Source organism: Canis aureus, chromosome 23, assembly GCF_053574225.1.
Source record: "Canis aureus isolate CA01 chromosome 23, VMU_Caureus_v.1.0, whole genome shotgun sequence".
Taxonomy (NCBI): Eukaryota; Metazoa; Chordata; class Mammalia; order Carnivora; family Canidae; genus Canis; species Canis aureus.
Genome location: NC_135633.1, coordinates 44,060,507 through 44,081,161, shown reverse-complemented (window position 1 = coordinate 44,081,161; position 20,655 = coordinate 44,060,507).

Below are 20,655 nucleotides of genomic sequence, written 5' to 3'. Positions count from 1 at the left end.
TCTTTGTTGAAAATGCAGATTTGGTTTGGAAGATAAAAGTATTTCCTCCTTCAGCATATCCTGGGCAATCCCCAAGATCCTGGGAACTGGACCATTTGTGGTTTTGCTTTGTTTGGGGATGCCCTGTGAGTAACATCAGTAGGTTCAGATCCTGTGGCGTGCCATCAGACATGGCTGAGGCTGCACAGCACCAAGTGTGTGGCCATAGATTGCTACAGGATTACCTTCCGTGCAGCTTCCTGGAATGAGCACTTCCTTGAGACACTCAGAAGCAGCCAACTGGGTATAGACACCTGCTTTCAGTGGGACTTTGTTAAGTAATCCATCTGTCGAGGAGACTCCATTGCATCCACTTCACTCAGAAGCCTCTGCTGAGACAACTAGGCAGCGTCGTGGAAGCTTCCAGAAGGAAACGCACATGGATGAAGTCCATCTCTCTGGCTCATGTAGGTATCTGTAATTCATCTTGGGCAGACGAAAAAGAGAACTACATATCTTAAGATTATACTGACTGTAGATTTTCTTGCCCTGATCAGAATACGGTCAGAGTAAGTTTAAGGATTGTGACAATAGCTAGTGTGATATATTTGATTAGGCCTTTTTTGACCTTCACTGTTGTCCTTACCAACCTGCTCACAGAGTCCCTTAATTGAATATTAAGGGAAGGCCTCCATAGATCAGATGAGTGGGAAAGAGGTTACTCCTTGTATAAAGACTGCCAGCTCCAAACAAGTTTCTAAGAAACTTCTGATAACATCATAACCCTCCATTCCACTAGTTTTATCTCTCCCTCACACACACAGAGTTTTTCCCAGAATTAAAGAGACTAGCTATTGTATCACTGCTATCAAAGGACTTAGTGGTCACAAAGACAAGCTTTAAAGTCATTAATGATCACACACATGGGGCCACTTTGCAGTTTCTTTCCCCCTTTATTCCTGACCCCTCACAGTCTCCAGCACAAATGATGGCCTGCTGCTGCATGGCAAACTCGAGGGTTCATTTTCCCTTTTTGTGGTAATTAAACCTGGCCTCCATTCACCTGTCAAACTTAACTTTGCTGCTCTTCCCAGGGCTCCATGTGTCCCATGATTTTGAGCATTGTCACGTCTTGGAGCTATAATACTTGGGGCCTGCAGAAATCAGCAAGCAGTATGGTGCCCAAGGGGCAATTCACTAGAGTGCTCCTGAATAATTACCTGGAGACGGGTCCTCCTCTAAGATGCCACTCATGCCAGAGACGCCTGCTCTGGAATCCATGCTGCAGGACAGCAGGCCCTGGAGGTGTTTGCTGTAGTCCATGTGGGGGGTTTGACATCCTTCTAACCTTCTGAATTTTCAATAGGACATACCCTGAGGAGGTGAAAACTGATAGTGACAAGCTCCCAGATAACTCACTCAAGTGATGCTGGAAGGACGGGACCATAGTTCAGATTTCCCCTCCAGCAGCAATCTTAATATGCCGGGAGCTTCGAAGCAAATAATCTCTAAAGCAACAGTCCTCAATAGACTGTATTTACTGTATCATCTCACCCCAGCTGGGACACTAGTGCCTCCTGCTTATGGCAGGGGTGGTGAATATGATCATCACAAAACTGTGGAAATGACTTTAAGATGCCAAACTTCACAAATTTGGGGAGCTTTATCTGTCCCTTCAAGCACTGCATTTACTCCGACAGTATCCGACAGTAGCAGTGCGTGCCTTCTATGGCTCTATAGAGAGAGAGGAGTAGAGCACAAATATTAGCTTTCCATCCCTCCTGAGGAGCAGGGCAGAAAAACATGTCCATGAGAGTGAGTATAATTTGGCCTTTTCCAGATCCAGCTATGTTTTTCAGTATCTGCGAGCTGATCATAATCAATCCTTGTGTATGTTCCATCTTCTTCCTATAAGTAACATAAACGTACGCTGTCTGAATGGGCATCATCTCACCAGGCTTTGAGCTGTGGGGTCAGCAGGTAGCATTCCTTCAACCCCCTGACCTCACACCCCAAAGAGGAACGCATGGGGTCCAGAAGTCATGCTGCTCCAGAAGGCCCGTGTTGAAGGGGGCCCCACCAGAGAATGTAATTAACCACAGTTCTGGTGACAGTCATCCCACAGGTTCCTCCAGCAACAGCACTGTGCTCATCCCTGAAGCCGGTGAGGCAACCGAGCATGCAAGAGAATTTCCATTATATTCCCAGGCCACTCTGGCTTCCGTGATCGCAGCTCCCACTGTAGCAGGGGGAGCGTGGAAATGTCCTAGTGGAGCTCTGGAAACCTCAGAGCTCGATCATCATGGAATGATGCTTCCATGCAGAGTGGCCATCCATGGGTCTCAGAGTCAGTGTGTATGTATTAACGGTTAAAACTGCTCTGCTGCACACACAGAGGCCAGGTAGAACAGAGAAAGAGAGATGACAAAGTGCCTCTCAAGAGGGTCATACTCAATGCATATGTATTTTATTTATTTTTTTTTTTATTTTTTTTTTTCAATGCATATGTATTTTAAAAGATACGTGCGAATTGTCAGAGTCGCCTCTACGGTACAGAATACCAGCCGTGTTCCGAAGCTCTGTGTTCTTACAGTGGTGCCATAACTTTGTCTATGGATCAAACAATTTATTCTCTTCATTCCATTGCAAAAACTCTGCTTTGTCAGCTGGCATGATCTGCTTGAGCTCTAATATTTCATAGCTACCATGGGCCTATATATTCTTGATTCTGAAACATTTTCTTAGAGTGGGGGAACTTGCCTAAATTCTCAGGAAGCCCAAGGCTCAGAGGCTCTCCCACCACACAGCCATCTGTGGTAATGTACTCACCCTAAGGCTTGAGTTGTGGGTGATAACTTGTCTTGAAAATCAGCAGTGATATATTTGTTTAAAATTGGTCACCAAGTTCTCCTTTTATTTTGAACATGTGTGCTGCCTATTGAATATGAACCATGTAGCCTAGGTTCTTGTGTACATTATTATCTTGGGGACCCTAAAACAGGTAGATACTTACCCTTCAAAACAACCTTCCATTATTCCATAGCAAAGCCTCACATTCATATTTCTTTGAGAAAACACATCGGAAGCACTGACCACTCAGTGTCTTTTCTTGAAAGCTAGTGTGTATGGTATTGTCTTTCCATGTGCCTTTTGAAAGAGCTGAGGGAGGGAAGGAGGGTAAGCCACTCCTCACACTGTAAGGATGGACAGCTGCTAGAAGACTTATTTATTTATTTAAATTATTTAAATTTATTTATATATTTATTTGTTTGTTTATAGCGCAAGTGGGAAGGACCAAAGGAGAGGGAGAAAGGATCTCAAGTAGACTCCATGCTGGGCACAGAGCCCAACATGAGGCTTGACATGGGGCCCAATCTCACTGCCCTGAGATCAGGACCTGAATCAAAACCAAGAGTCAGACACTTAACCAACTGAGCCACCCAGGCACCTCTGGTATTTATTCTCATAAATTACACACATTGGCCACAGATCTGATGACAAAGTGTTCCCATTCACCATGGTCACATGGTAGCCACATCTAAATGTCCATCCAATAACTCTCCATCTCACTGTTGTGTCACTCTCTGAAAGGACCCCCTCCTCCCCAGGCCTTGTGACACTCCCCTGCTGAGACCCCAGCAACATTTTTTTTTAAAGATTTTATTTATTTATTCATGAGAGAGAGAGAGGCAGAGGGAGAAGCAGGCTCCATGCACCGGGAGCCCGATGTGGGATTCGATCCCGGGCCCCAGCAACATCTTAACTTTTCTCCAGGAGCTGTGTTAAGAGTTACAGCAAAAATATATGTGAGCCTCCAAGTGATGAAAATTCACAAGGTGCTGATCATTTGATGAATCACCTGAGGACAAAGAACAGATCGAAAATTTCTCTGCACCCTTCCCCTCTTGCTCTTTACCACCATCATGATATCTTTACAATCTAAAACCAATGAGGTTGTGTTACTCTGCAGCAAGCAGTCTCACAGCATTCTTGCTTGTGTGAGGACAGCGGCTGTTCAACTTCTCTTGACAGTTGGAGCTGGGTCTAAACGTTCAGTCTCAGTTCTGCCAACAAGTCTGCAAACTCCCAATGGGTTCTGTAAAAGATAGTGTCTGGTTTGGAGAAAGGAATTCGTGATTATAGTCAACACTATGAAAATTTCACATAGGAATTCTCAGTTTCTTGAAGAAAGAAAATCTTGTACACCTCCGCATCATTACTCTTGGCTGCTTTAGACTCCCCACCACAGCACATGCTTGTTCTCAGGTCTCTGCACTTCAGATGCTTTGTCTGCACAGAGCACATCCCCAGAGTATTTCAGGAAGGCTGGCCAACCCTTGGCAGCTGGTGCTCCTATATGTTGCATCAGTCTGAGAAATTATCTGTGTGATTCATAGACTCCCTCTTTGTTCTGAGAACTCAGGGCTCTTGGGAAGCAAAAAATAAAATAAAATAGCCAGCAGCTGTGTCCCAACCAAATCCTGTTGGACATACACTTCCTAAACCCTGTCCATTAACATCATCTGCCATGTTCCTATAATCTGCGTTTCTAACTTCACTTCTATTGTAAGCATCGAAGCACTTTGTTCAAGATGGATGACAGCCATGTTGTGTTAACAGTACAGTGACTGGATTTTTTTGGTTCTTTGTTTTTTTATTTTACTTTCAGTCATGGTACACCAATATTATAATTTACATAAATACATTATATATTATATATCATATATATCAACACACATTATATATACATATTTGTAATATTAGAATTTTGAAATAACACATGTTTGGGTACAATTTCCGACTCTTAGCAGGCTTATCATTTTTATAGTTTTGTGCACCTAGGGGAGGGTTAGGGATGGCATTGGCAACTGTTTCCTCATTTTTATTATAGCTTTGTATACATTATATTTATATATTAACTATCACTATTGTATAGAAGACAGGAATATTTATCAAAAAAACATGTTTTCTTAAAAAAAGTATACATAACTAATTTTAAATATATTTTACTACTGATCTTCAAAAATAAAATATTTTCATGTACCTTGTGTGGTAAGTATAATCAGATGAGGTAAAAAAGTACAACAAACCAACCTCCCACCATACATTATTCAAACATCTAAGAATTGCTCCATTTTCACTCCCAAAATGTTTGCATCAGGTGCATCTGGGTGACTCAGTCGGTTAATCATCCGACTTCTGATTTCAGCTCAGGTCATGATCTCGGAGTTGTGAGATCAAGCCCTGTATCTGTGCTCAGCAGAGTCTACTTGAGATTCTCTCTTTCTGTCTCTCCCAAACCCTCTGCCAATCTCCCCACTCAAGCACTCTCTCTATTTCTCTCTCTAAAAAGAAATATATAGAATCTTTATTTTTTTAAGATACTTTATTTATTCATTCATGAGAGACACAGAGAGAGAGAGGCATAGACACAGACAGGGAGAAGCAGGCTCCCTGCAGGGAGCCCAATGCAGAACTTGATCCCAGACCCCAGGATCAGGCCCTGAGCCAAAGGCAGATGCTCCACTGAACCACCCATGGGTCCCCAATAAATATATAGAATTTTTAAAAAACACCTGCTTCAGATTGCTGGCTGGTGAGGTTCAGGAATCAATCAGGATGATGTAGTAGGATTATGAGGTGGGCATGCAGCCTCTAAAGTGAAGAGAAAAGAACTGCGCTTTTAGTTAGCACTATGAAGGCAAAAATGAAATATAAGTTGAGAAGGCACAGGGACACCTGGGTGGATCAGTCAGTTGGGCATCCAACTCTTGATTTTGGCTCAGGTCATGATCTCAGGGTCATGAGATCAAGCTCTGTATCAGGCTATGTGCTTAGTGTGGAGTCTGCTTGAGATTCCCTGTCTGTCTCTCCTCCTTCCTGTCCCCCACACACATCCTCAAACAATAAATTAATAATTCTTAAAAAAAATTGAGAAGCACATCTCTCTTTCTAAAAACCAAGTTAGTTACTATATCTTTGTGAGTCTTGGCTAGGTTGTCAGGAAAGGACACTCCTACCATGGCCTGAGGAATAAGGAAGCATCTGAGCAATTTCAAGCCAGCAAATGAGATATCCCCAAATGAGATCGCCATCCCCATTCCCAGGGGTCTGTTTGGCTTCACTTTTCTTTCTGAAGCCTTGAATCCTATTGGAGTTACACTGTGAGATCTAAAGATATAGCCCACACAAAAAGCTTCTTTCTTAAATACTGCAAGGGAGACCAACATTGCACTATCTGACCATTAATACAACTTAAGATCCGGATAACAAGGTCATTCTCTTAGTAAGTAGTTAATAGGTCATACTTTTGAAACTACTCTATTCATAAGAGTGCCTGGCAAACTTTAAAACCCAATATTTTTTTAATCAAAGGATGCTATGCTCATATGTTGACAGATTACCTCTGAATACTGTTGACAAAACATATTAATAAAAATTACTACTTCTCCCAAAAAATTAGATAAAAACAGTACTTAGGGTAGCAGAAATTGGTTTCTTGGGAGTTATTTTTATACTTCTCACAATAACCTCGTTGATGGAATTGGTGGATTTCTACATCAGGATCTATAGATCCAATGACTTTTATTCCAAAATCATGTCTAAAATTACTGATATGGAATGTTTTCTTGTGTTTTAAGTCTCATTCTCCCTTTTTTGGAACATTTCAATTTTTTAGTGGTATAGGAACGGGGTGGAGGGTACATGTTTGTATTGCCAGCTGTGGCCAGAATCATCAAAGATCAGTGGTGAGAACTTTTGAGTTTGACTTTGCAAAAATTTTATATTTAAAAAAAAAATCCAGCATGTTTTCTATATGGTAATTTATTTAATAATACTTCAATACTAGCAGTATGATATAAATCTATTTGCAGGTTAACCTTGCATGAATCAGAAAAATGTGTTTCCCTAACAGTGTCACTCATCCCAACAGCCCAACAGCAGAACTCCCCCACTACCCTGGCTCCACTTGGAAGAAGAATATTTTCAGAAGTTTGTCTGACTCTCAGCCTGATTCCCCTTTCCCCACTGGGCAGCATAGCTAATTGCTGGTTTATGCATCTCCTAGTGTTTGAAGGCAGCTGTTCTCATTAGTACTCACTTGCTGTGATGGGAGTCAGAGGCTACAGCTTCACCTCTGTGCTCAGGAGCTGGTAACGAAAGGAAGAAGTCACTCCACATTTCCAAAGGAGATATGTACCTTCTAGTACCATTTATAGGGCAGCAAAAAGCATTTTTCAGAATAGATAATGCTCGCAGAATTAAAGACCCAGGACACCACAATAGAACTCTGCACATCAGCTCTGTATCTAGAGAGAATAGAAACGTTCACCTGCTTTGTGGGCCTCCTCATTCACCAATGGCTTTAATTACCTTTATAATAATGATGACTCCAGATCTAGTCTCCCCAGCCAGGAACTCTCACCTGAGCTCCAGACAAGTCCATCTGTTGTCGACCAGCTCCAATGTCTCACACATGTTCATTATTCTGTCCCCAAAACCTGTGGCTTGCTGCTGCCCCCTCCTCTGCATCTTTCCCACCTGGTGTATCATTATATCATCCACCATCTGGAACCCACACTCAATGTGTGTCCATACTACTAAAATGTGAACAGCTTAATTAAATTGAATTTTTCTTTTAATTCATGGGGATGTCTGCTTTCTGTCAAGGGCCCAGGCAGAGTGATGCCATTTTCGTATGTGGCTTCCAAGGCCACTCTGTGCATGGATGCCCATGTACAGTCAACAAGGGCACAGAGAGTAGATTTGGCCTGCAGCTTGCAGTTTGCCAAGCCTCACTTGAGAATGTCAGGTCTATAAGATCAGGAGCCTTCCCTGTCTTATTCACTCTACATCTCCTGTATTTAAACATACTGACTTTTTTGGAGAAGAGAGAATCTTCATATTGTGTTCGAACTGAAATCTGCCAGGGGCACTCTTTATTTCAAGCAGGGTGCAGGGAGGAAAATCTTCACTAGAATCTGATGTTTCCTTGCTAATGGAAGAAACCACTCAGTATATATAAAATAGTGAGTTCATTAATAGTAGGCTTGGTGAGTGCATTTAAGGCTTGTGAGCAAAATCAATTTTTTTCAACAAATATATTCAACAATCTAAGTAAACAAATATTGTTCCTCTAAAATAAATGTTAAACATGTTTTGTAGTTATAACGAATACATGGTTAAGGTTTGTAGTCTTATGAAAGTAAATGAAATTTTTGTAATTAAATAACTAATTATCTTGGAGAACCAACAATTTGCTTTTCAATACCCTGGAGCTATTGGTGAGATGGAGAGATATATTTTAATCAAGAGAGAGATAACTAATACTTATTGGATGTCAGAAGGCATTAAAAAGGGAATATAATATTACAATATGGACAAAGGATTATGTAGGCCAATTTCCCTTCTAATCATAAATATTTCATATAAGTCATGAGCCAAAGAAGAAATCATAACAGAAATTAGAAAATATTTTACACTGAAAATTAACAGAATACAACATACCAAACTTGAGATGCAGCCAAATAGACTGAAAGACTTATCCTTTTCTTTTTTTTTTTTTTTTTTTTTTTTTTTTTATTGGTGTTCAATTTACTAACATACAGAATAACACCCAGTGCCCGTCACCCATTCACTCCCACCCCCCGCCCTCCTCCCCTTCCACCACCCCCAGTTCGTTTCCCAGAGTTAGCAGTCTTTACATTCTGTCTCTCTTTCTGATATTTCCCACACATTTCTTCTCCCTTCCCTTATTTTCCCTTTCACTATTATTTATATTCCCCAAATGAATGAGAACATATAATGTTTGTCCTTCTCCGACTGACTTACTTCACTCAGCATAATACCCTCCAGTTCCATCCACGTTGAAGCAAATGGTGGGTATTTGTCATTTCTAATAGCTGAGTAATATTCCATTGTATACATAAACCACATCTTCTTTATCCATTCATCTTTCGTTGGACACCGAGGCTCCTTCCACAGTTTGGCTATCGTGGCCATTGCTGCTAGAAACATCGGGGTGCAGGTGTCCCGGCGTTTCATTGCATTTGTATCTTTGGGGTAAATCCCCAACAGTGCAATTGCTGGGTCGTAGGGCAGGTATATTTTTAACTGTTTGAGGAACCTCCACACAGTTTTCCAGAGTGGCTGCACCAGTTCACATTCCCACCAACAGTGTAGGAGGGTTCCCTTTTCTCCGCATCCTCTCCAACATTTGTTGTTTCCTGCCTTGTTAATTTTCCCCATTCTCACTGGTGTGAGGTGGTATCTCATTGTAGTTTTGATTTGTATTTCCCTGATGGCAAGTGATGCAGAGCATTTTCTCATATGCATGTTGGCCATGTCTATGTCTTCCTCTGTGAGATTTCTGTTCATGTCTTTTGCCCATTTCATGATTGGATTGTTTGTTTCTTTGGTGTTGAGTTTAATAAGTTCTTTATAGATCTTGGAAACTAGCCCTTTATCTGATATGTCATTTGCAAATATCTTCTCCCATTCTGTAGGTTGTCTTTGAGTTTTGTTGACTGTATCCTTTGCTGTGCAAAAGCTTCTTATCTTGATGAAGTCCCAATAGTTCATTTTTGCTTTTGTTTCTTTTGCCTTTGTGGATGTATCTTGCAAGAAGTTACTATGGCCGAGTTCAAAAAGGGTGTTGCCTGTGTTCTTCTCTAGGATTTTGATGGAATCTTGTCTCACATTTAGATCTTTCATCCATTTTGAGTTTATCTTTGTGTATGGTGAAAGAGAGTGGTCTAGTTTCATTCTTCTGCATGTGGATGTCCAATTTTCCCAGCACCATTTATTGAAGAGACTGTCTTTCTTCCAATGGATAGTCTTTCCTCCTTTATCGAATATTAGTTGCCCATAAAGTTCAGGGTCCACTTCTGGATTCTCTATTCTGTTCCACTGATCTATGTGTCTGTTTTTGTGCCAGTACCACACTGTCTTGATGACCACAGCTTTGTAGTACAACCTGAAATCTGGCATTGTGATGCCCCCAGATATGGTTTTCTTTTTTAAAATTCCCCTGGCTATTCGGGGTCTTTTCTGATTCCACACAAATCTTAAAATAATTTGTTCTAACTCTCTGAAGAAAGTCCATGGTATTTTGATAGGGATTGCATTAAACGTGTATATTGCCCTGGGTAACATTGACATTTTCACAATATTAATTCTGCCAATCCATGAGCATGGAATATTTTTCCATCTCTTTGTGTCTTCCTCAATTTCTTTCAGAAGTGTTCTATAGTTTTGAGGGTATAGATCCTTTACATCTTTGGTGAGGTTTATTCCTAGGTATCTTATGCTTTTGGGTGCAATTGTAAATGGGATTGACTCCTTAATTTCTCTTTCTTCAGTCTCATTGTTAGTGTATAGAAATGCCACTGACTTCTGGGCATTGATTTTGTATCCTGCCACGCTACCGAATTGCTGTATGAGTTCTAGCAATCTTGGGGTGGAGACTTTTGGGTTTTCTATGTAGAGTATCATGTCATCGGCAAAGAGAGAGAGTTTGACTTCTTCTTTGCCAATTTGAATGCCTTTAATGTCTTTTTGTTGTCTGATTGCTGAGGCTAGGACTTCCAGTACTATGTTGAATAGCAGTGGTGAGAGTGGACATCCCTGTCTTGTTCCTGATCTTAGGGGAAAGGCTCCCAGTGCTTCCCCATTGAGAATGATATTTGCTGTGGGCTTTTCATAGATGGCTTTTAAGATGTCGAGGAATGTTCCCTCTATCCCTACACTCTGAAGAGTTTTAATCAGGAATGGATGCTGTATTTTGTCAAATGCTTTCTCTGCATCCAATGAGAGGATCATATGGTTCTTGGTTTTTCTCTTGCTGATATGATGAATCACACTGATTGTTTTACGGGTGTTGAACCAGCCTTGTGTCCCAGGGATAAATCCTACTTGGTCATGGTGAATAATTTTCTTAATGTACTGTTGGATCCTATTGGCCAGTATCTTGTTGAGAATTTTTGCATCCATGTTCATCAGGGATATTGGTCTGTAATTCTCCTTTTTGGCGGGGTCTTTGTCTGGCTTTGGAATTAAGGTGATGCTGGCTTCATAGAACGAATTTGGAAGTACTCCATCTCTTTCTATCTTTCCAAACAGCTTTAGGAGAATAGGTATGATTTCTTCTTTAAACGTTTGATAAAATTCTCCTGGGAAGCCATCTGGCCCTGGACTCTTGTGTCTTGGGAGGTTTTTGATGACTGCTTCAATTTCCTCCCTGGTTATTGGCCTGTTCAGGTTTTCTATTTCTTCCTGTTCCAGTTTTGGTAGTTTGTGGCTTTCCAGGAATGCATCCATTTCTTCTAGATTGCCTAATTTATTGGCGTATAGCTGTTCATAATATGTTTTTAAAATCGTTTGTATTTCCTTGGTGTTGGTAGTGATCTCTCCTTTCTCATTCATGATTTTATTAATTTGAGTCTTCTCTCTCTTCTTTTTAATAAGGCTGGCTAATGGTTTATCTATCTTATTAATTCTTTCAAAGAACCAACTCCTGGTTCTGTTGATCTGTTCCACAGTTCTTCTGGTCTCGATTTCGTTGAGTTCTGCTCGAATCTTTATTAACTCCCTTCTTCTCTTGGGTGTAGGATCTATTTGCTGTTTTTTCTCTAGCTCCTTTATGTGTAAGGTTAGCTTTTGTATTTGAGTTCTTTCCAGTTTTTGAATGGATGCTTGTATTGCGATGTATTTCCCCCTTAGGACTGCTTTTGCTGCATCCCAAAGATTTTGAACGGTTGTATCTTCATTCTCATTAGTTTCCATGAATCTTTTTAATTCTTCCTTAATTTCCTGGTTGACCCTTTTATCTTTTAGCAGGATGGTCCTTAACCTCCATGTGTTTGAGGTCCTTCCAAACTTCTTGTTGTGATTTAGTTCTAATTTCAGGGCATTATGGTCCGAGAATATGCAGGGGACAATCCCAGTCTTTTGGTATCGGTTCAGACCCGATTTGTGACCCAATATGTGGTCTATTCTGGAGAAAGTTCCATGTGCGCTTGAGAAGAATGTGTATTCAGTTGAGTTTGGATGTAAAGTTCTGTAGATATCTGTGAAATCCATCTGGTCCAGTGTATCATTTAAAGCTCTCGTTTCTTTGGTGATGTTTTGCTTTGAAGACCTATCGAGTATAGAAAGAGCTAGATTGAAGTCACCAAGTATAAGTGTATTATTATCTAAGTATTTCTTCACTTTGGTTAATAATTGATTTATATATTTGGCAGCTCCCACATTCGGAGCATATATATTGAGGATTGTTAAGTCCTCTTGTTGAATAGATCCTTTAAGTATGATATAGTGTCCCTCTTCATCTCTCACTACAGTCTTTGGGGTAAATTTTAGTTTATCTGATATAAGGATGGCTACCCCTGCTTTCTTTTGAGGACCATTCGAATGGTAAATGGTTCTCCAACCTTTTATTTTCAGGCTGTAGGTGTCCTTCTGTCTAAAATGAGTCTCTTGTAGACAGCAAATAGATGGGTCCTGCTTTTTTATCCAGTCTGAAACCCTGCGCCTTTTGATGGGGTCATTAAGCCCGTTCACATTCAGAGTTACTATTGAGAGATATGAGTTTAGTGTCATCATGATATCTATTCAGTCTTTGTTTTTGTGGACTGTTCCACTGAACTTCTTCTTAAAGGGGAATTTTAAGAGGCCCCCTTAAAATTTCTTGCAGAGCTGGTTTGGAGGTCACATATTCTTTTAGTTGCTGCCTGTCTTGGAAGCTCTTTATCTCTCCTTCCATTTTGAATGAGAGCCTTGCTGGATAAAGTATTCTTGGTTGCATGTTCTTCTCATTTAGGACCCTGAATATATCCTGCCAGCCCTTTCTGGCCTGCCAGGTCTCTGTGGAGAGGTCTGCTGTTACCCTAATACTCCTCCCCATAAAAGTCAGGGATTTCTTGTCTCTTGCTGCTTTAAGGATCTTCTCCTTATCTTTGGAATTTGCAAGCTTCACAATTAAATGTCGAGGTGTTGAACGGTTTTTATTGATTTTAGGGGGGGATCTCTCTATTTCCTGGATCTGAATGCCTGTTTCCCTTCCCAGATTAGGAAAGTTTTCAGCTAGAATTTGTTCAAATACATATTCTGGCCCTCTGTCCCTTTCGGCACCCTCGGGAACCCCAATTAAACGTAGGTTTTTCTTCCTCAGGCTGTCGTTTATTTCCCTTAATCTATCTTCATGGTCTTTTAATTGTTTGTCTCTTTTTTCCTCAGTTTCCCTCTTTGCTATCAACTTGTCTTCTAGGTCACTCACTCGTTCTTCCACCTCGTTAACCCTCGTAGTTAGGACTTCTAGTTTGGATTGCATCTCATTCAATTGATTTTTAATTTCTGCCTGATTAGCTCTAAATTCTGCAGTCATGAAGTCTCTTGAGTCCTTTATACTTTTTTCTAGAGCCACCAGTAGCTGTATAATAGTGCTTCTGAATTGGCTTTCTGACATTGAATTGTAATCCAGATTTTGTAACTCTGTGGGAGAGAGGACTGTTTCTGATTCTTTCTTTTGAGGTGAGGTTTTCCTTCTAGTCATTTTGCTCAGTGCAGAGTGGCCAAAAGCAAGTTGTATTGGGAAAAAGAGAAAAAGAGAGGAGAGAAAGAAGGAAAGAAAAGAGAAAGAGAAAAAAAAAGGGAAGAAAAAGAAAAAAAAAACGAAAAAAAAAAAAAAAGAAGAAAAAGAGAAAGAAAAAGAAAGGAGAAAAAAAGGGGGTGGGGGAAGGAAACAAATCAAAAAGCAAAACAAAACAAAAACAAAAACAAACAAACAAAAAAAGAACCACCGGGGAGTATCTTCTGATTCTGTGTTCTTTAAGTCCCTTGGCTTCTCCTGGAAGTTGTCCGTCTAGCTGGTGTTCTGGGGGAGGGGCCTGTTGTGCTGATTTTCAGGTGTTAGCAGTTGGGGGAGCTGCTGTGCCCCTGCCTGGTGCAGGGCTCAGTGGGGGTTGTTTGCCCCGTGAGGCCGCAGGAGGAACAGCCCCAGTGGCGGGGCAGCTCTGGAAACCTGGATTCAGCTCCGGCAGGAACTCCGGAGCTCTCGGTCTGCAGGGCCTGGAGGCTCCGGGCGGGGCCGCTGATCTGCTCAGCTGGGGCAGGAGCGTCCTCGCTGTCCTGGGCCCTCCCGGCCTCTGCCTGTCCCGGGGGAGGCGGGATCCTGGGCTGTGTCCCGGCGCCCTGTGCTCCGGAGCCTGCGCTGTTGGATTCGCGCTCCCGCCCCGCAGCCCCCTCCGCGGAGCCGCCGCCCGAGCCCCTCCGAGCTGCTCCTGGAACCGCGCAGCCCCCTCCGCACGGAGCCTCTTCCTCTGCCCGAGCCCCTCCGAGCTGCTCCCGGGGCCGCGCAGCCCCCTCCGCGGAGCCGCCGCCCGAGCCCCTTCAGCTGCTCCGGGTCCCGCCGGGTCCCGCCGTGCGCGCTGCAGCCCTTAGGGAGCTCGGCGCACTCTCCTGGGTGCGCAGTTGCTGTTACTGACCCGGGGAGCCCGAGGGCATCCCCGCCCTCCTGGGTCCTGCTCCACCTCCCTGCGAGCCCCTTTCCGCCCGGGAAGGTCGTGCAGCTCCTGCTCCTCCGGGACGGGGCTCTCCTGTCCTGGGGACACTCGCCCCGGCCTCAGCCCGGCTCCTCGCGGGCCCCTCCCCCTCGGAGGCCTTTGTTCCTTTATTTCTTTTTCCCCGTCTTCCTACCTTGATAGAAGCGCGAACTCTTCTCACTGTAGCATTCCAGCTGGTCTCTCTTTAATTCTCAGGCCGAATTCATAGATTTTCAGGATAATTTGAAGGTTTTCTAGGTAGTTTGGTGGAGACAGGTGATTTGGAGACCCTACTCTTCCGCCATCTTGCTCCTCCCCTCAAGACTTATCCTTTTCATGTGTTTATCAGAAAAGAAGGAAAGCTGAAAAATTAAAGATCTAGGCATTCAATCAGCAAAATAAACCCAAAGAAATTTTAAAGGAGACAGTAAAATTTCTAATAAAACAGAAAGGTTCTTTGTAAAACTAATAGGACTGACGAATTCCTAATAAAATTCATAAAGTTAAAAGAGAGAAGTACAAAAGAAGGAAATCTTGTCATATTGCCAGTTCAGCATGGATGGGCTGTAAGGGTATTATGTGAGTCAGACAAAGACAAATAGCATATGATCTTCACCTGTATGTGAAATCTAAAAACAAACAAACAAACAAACCAAATTCATAGATACAAAGAATAGATTGGTGGTTGCCAGAGGCAGGGGCTGAGGGGTGAGCAAAATGGCTAAAGGAGGGGGGGTGCAAAAAATACAAACTTCCAGTCATAAAATAAATCATGGGGATATAATGTACAACATAGTGACTATAGCTAATAATACCATGTTGTATATCTCAAAGTTGCTAAGGAAGTAGATCTTATTACAAGTTCTCATCACACAAAAATATTTTGTGACTGTGTGTGATATTGGATGCTAACTAGACTTATTGTGGTGATTACTTCACAATATACACAAATATTGAAACTTTACACCTAAACTAATATAATGTTAGGTGTCAATTACATCTCAATTAAAAAGAGAGAGAAGGTACAAATAACTAATAATAGTAATAGAAAAGGACATTACTAAAAAAAAAGAGAAAAAGACATTACTACAAATGCTGCAGGTATTAAAATATAATAAGATACTATGAATAATTTTAGGACAGTAAATTTGAAATTCTAGATGAAATAGACAAATTCCTAGAGAAATGCAATTTATCAAAACTGACAAGAAGTAAAACATTTGGATTGAGTGAAAACAATTTAACAAATTGAATCAGGTAGCAAAAACTTCCCATACAAAAAACCTCAAGCCTAGATGATTCCAGGTGCAAATTCTATTTAATACTTAAAGAGAGGGGCAGGGTAACAGAAAGAAAGGAGAGGAGGAGGAGGAAGAACAGAAGAAATGAGGAAGGAGAGAGTATAAAGATTGGAAAGAAATAAAATTGTTATTTGAAGATAATGCATATATTTATTGGAAATCTAAATGGAATCTACTGACATTGATAAAAGAATTTAGAAAGGTTGCCAAATTAAAAAAAAGAATCGATATATAAAAGTTAGCTACATTTCTACATGTTTGCAAGAAAACCTTAGAAAATGACATTTTAAAAAATATTCAATTTATAGTATGATCAGGGTGTTTGCAAACAACAGAACTGACTCCAGAGATAGAAGGGGGTTGGTGGGGGGGGGGGGGGGTGCTCGTTTTCACACTAAGCTTCTAGGAACAAGAAGCAGATCACCTTACTGTCTCAGTGATGCTGGTTCTGATCTGAAACTCAACCATGTGCAGCCCTCTGATGCTCAGCAATTATGCCACAGCCCCCACCAGCCAGTCATTTCCCACATGAGCCCCTTCCTCAAGTTGTCCACTTCTCAATTAAAATCTCATGTAAGTGAGTCTGGTGGGTGGCCCAGGTCACATGTGCCTGTCCCAGGGGCAAAGGACACTGTGGAGCAAAATTTTCTGGGTTTCCCTACTTCAGAAATATGAAGCATCTTGAAAAAACAAAAACAAAAACAAATTATGTTCAAAAACTTGCAGAGAAAAGAACAAATCTTACTGAAAGAAATGAGAACAAACCTAAATAAATTGAATAACCATAATGCAAAGACCCCATATTGTCAGATAGTAAGTTTTTCCACAAATTTATCTAGATTTTTGTAATTCCAAAGTCCTAACAAGATTTTTGTAGGGTTCAATAAGATGATGCTAATTTTTATGGAAATTGCTAAGAGCTCCAAATGGTCAAGAATAGTGTAGAGAATTTGGTCTACCAGAAATCCAGGCTAATTTTAAAGGTATAATATTTAAGGAAATGTGGTTTAGTGCAGGAAGAGATAAATAGATCAGTAAAACACAGTAGAGAACTCTTTAAAAAATCTATTAATATGTGGGCAGGGAAACATTGACACTGCAGAAGAGGCCCTGCAGGTTCACGAGTTAAGGTCAGTCTTTACAATAAATGGTGCTGAGACAATAAGATATTGATATGGATAAAAATGGAGTTGCATTCCTACCTTATTCCATACACAAAGTTGATTCCATGGGAAAGACAATATTTTAAAGAATATGGAAGGATTCTTTCAAGAGGTGAAAATAATAAAGGAAAAGTTTGATAAATTGGATATTAAATGAAGAACTTCTATTAAAAAAAAAAAGAAAACTATAACAAAAGACAAAAACCCACAAAACAACAACAGCAAAAAAAACACTGTAAAGAGAATACAAAGGCAAGCCACAGAAGGGGAAGAAGATATTTGTCTCACATAAAATCAATAGCATACCAGAATGCAGAACATATGGCAAACTCCTGCAAATCAATGAGAATAGATAAACAACAACCCAATAGAAGACTAGATCAAAATCCTCAATAGGTACTTTGCAAAAGATCCAAATGCACGATAAATGCTTACTTATCCTTCAACATATTAGTCATTAGGGAAATGCAAATTGAGGAGATAACATTGCATATCCTCCTAATTGCCAAAATTAAAATATTTTACATTACCAAATGATGGCCAGGAGAGGGACCATAAATTGGCACCACCACATTGAAAAACAACTGGATACTATTCAGTAAATTTGAAGATGCACATAACCTAAGAACCCACCGCTCCGCTCCTAGCCATATTCTCTAGCAAAATATGTGCATGTGTGCACCGGGATACATGGATGATCATGGCATAAAAGAGGACACGCAGTACGATTCCTTCATAATAGACTCAAAACAGACATAGTAGAATCAAAACAGGCAAAACTAAATAATGTTATTTAGGTTATACACATTGGTCACAAAATGACACAAGTAAAGAAATATTCATTACACAATTTAATATAGTGGTTAACTCTTTGAGTGGAGATGTTTGTGATAGAGAATGGCCAAGAGGACAGCTTCCGGGGTGTTGACAAAGTTTTTTTTCTTGACTAGAGTGGTAGTTACATGGATATTTGCCTTATAATTATAAGCCAGTTACGCATGTATACCTTATGCACTATTTTGTATGTGTTACATTTCACAACTGAAAGAGAAGCGGAGCTTGCAATATTTTCAATTTAAGCAATAAATTATTTTCTCTATAAAATATCATGGTGGGATGCCTGGTGGCTCAGCGTTGAGCATCTCCTTTGGCTCAGGTTGTGTTGTGATCCCAGGGTCCTGGAATCTACTTCTGCATCAGGCTCCCTTTTGGGAAGCCTGCTTCTCCTTCTGCCTATGTCTCTGCCTCTCTCTGTGTCTCTCATGAATAAATAAATAAAGTCTTTTAAAAAATCATGGTAACATAATTTCCTTTAATATATTTTTAAAAGATTTGATTTATTTATTCATGAGAGAGAGGGAGAGAGGCAGAGACACAGGCAGAGGGAGAAGTAGGCTCCACGCAGGCAGGGGGCCTGATGTGGGATCCGATCCCGAGACTCCAGGATCACGCCCTGGGCCAAAGGCAGGCGCTAAACCACTGAGCCACCCAGGGATCCCCATAATTTCCTTTAATATTTTTAAAGACTGATTCAAAGTTTAGGCTTATCATTCAATTCCACATATAGTATGTGCTCAGATTTGTAGAATAAATGCATAGACCATGCATACAATCCTTTTCAGTAAGAAGAATTGATGTCTTTTTTCTTCTAGAAATTTCCCTCCTGATTTTAAGTAGCACCTGAAGCCTCTTTGTGGCCTTGTAATAGTTGTTGAAAGTACTAGAAGTCAGATAAATTAATTTCATTTTTTTTAAGATTTATTTATTCATTCATTCAGAGAGAGCGAAGAGAGAGGCAGAGACACAGGCGGAGGGAGAAGCAGGCTCCACGCAGGGAGCCAGATGTGGGACTCGATCCCGGGTCTCCAGGATCACACCCCAACCTGCAGACAGCGCTAAACTGCAGCGCCACCGGGGCTGCCCCTAATTTCATTTTCTTATAAAGAAGAAGAAAGTAGATTATGCAAGCATCTGACAGGTATGGATCAGGTTAGTTCCAAGCAAGATTCTGGAAAGAGTTGAAGGTGAGCACTCTTAACAAAACAGGATGAGAACATTTTCTTATGAAACTAAATCTAAACAAAGCTTTTTCTCCTCCTGAGTACCCAGCATGAACTTTTTTCCCCATTGTGATAAGAATTTTGTCATGGGCTGTCTCAAACAGCTTTAGGCTCAACTGTATCAACTACAAAAACCTTTAGAGTCTGCATAATTGGATTTATTTTCTGCCCCTTGTCAGTCTTCCTATTCTGATTTAAAACTCCTCATCCTGTTTTATAGTGCTTATTTGTGCTTTACCATTATACTACAGGTTTTCCCTATAAGACACCTCAAATCCTTAGTAAAACAAGACAAGGAAGAGAGAGGGAGGCAGGGGATATAAATCTGGAAGAGGAAACCTGAAGATAGGCTTCAGCATGCTTTCTTTAAGTAATAACTCATGGTGGACAAATCTAATGTCCTTTAACAAAGGAGTTAAGTTGAACCAACAGATGAGGGTAGGGGGCATAGGTACCTCTAATTTGGGCAAGACCTAACATGAAGTGCCCTGATACCTTTCTGCACATCATGGAGAAATCTGTATGAATAGCAAAGCACCAGGGAGGAACACCAGCACTCAGATTGCCATTAGGCCAAGAAGGTGACCCAGAGGAAGCTTCCAAGGAGCAGGGCTTATGCCCAGTCCCAGGTCCTGGCCCCAGGCTCAGTATCTCCATTAGTGGCTTGAGTAAAGATCTCAAAGGCATCCTCATGAAAGTGGCTAAAGCAATGTGTTATAATCTGGCCAAGGCATGGGCTGAGAGTGAAATCTACTGGCATCAAACTCTACCTCTGCCTACATACTAGCATGTCATCTTGGGCAAGCCACTGATGCGCCTTAGTTTCATAGCCTATAAAATGAAGATGTTAATAATACTTACCTTCAGGCTTGCTATGAAATTAAAGGCAGTCCACAAAGTACCTGGCACGGAGCAGACACTCAATAAATGTTAAATATTTTACTGTGTAATTAGGATCAGAAAAGATTAGGTGCTTCAGATCTTTTTTTTTTTTTTTTAAGATTTAATTTATTTATTCATGAGAGACACAGAAAGGGAGGCAGAGACACAGGCAGAGGGAGAAGCAGGCTCCCTCAGGGGAGCCCAATCTGGGACTCAATCCCAGATCCCGGGATCACCACCTGAGCTGAAAGTAGACACTAAACCACTGAGCTACCCAGGTGCCCCGAGATGAATCAGGTCTAACAAAATAACACGAGATGGTTTTATTTTATGATTTTGAATTTGGTCCAAACAACTAAAAAACAAATGACAAAAAATAAATTGCGGAAATCCAGGGAGGACAAGCTATGGCAATAGCTATCTCTACAAACCTGTCTGCACTGGACTGTGCGCATGCCTTTTAGCTAAAGCAGGTCCTATGAGGAAGCTGGGGGCTTTTAGCAAAAACACACTCTCCATATGTCATTGCGTGACCTTGCACCCTCCCAACAACATGAGCCTGCCATTTTTCTGCTCTAGCAGTCACTAGACAATGTGGCAATGTGCCAGTGGCAGAGCCCACAATCCTACACAGTAATTTACAGCCCCGGGGCCAACGAACAGGAATTATAGCATTTTTCCTAAATCCATCTCTTTACTGCATTGAGCCCATCTTAGGAAAATTCTGGCC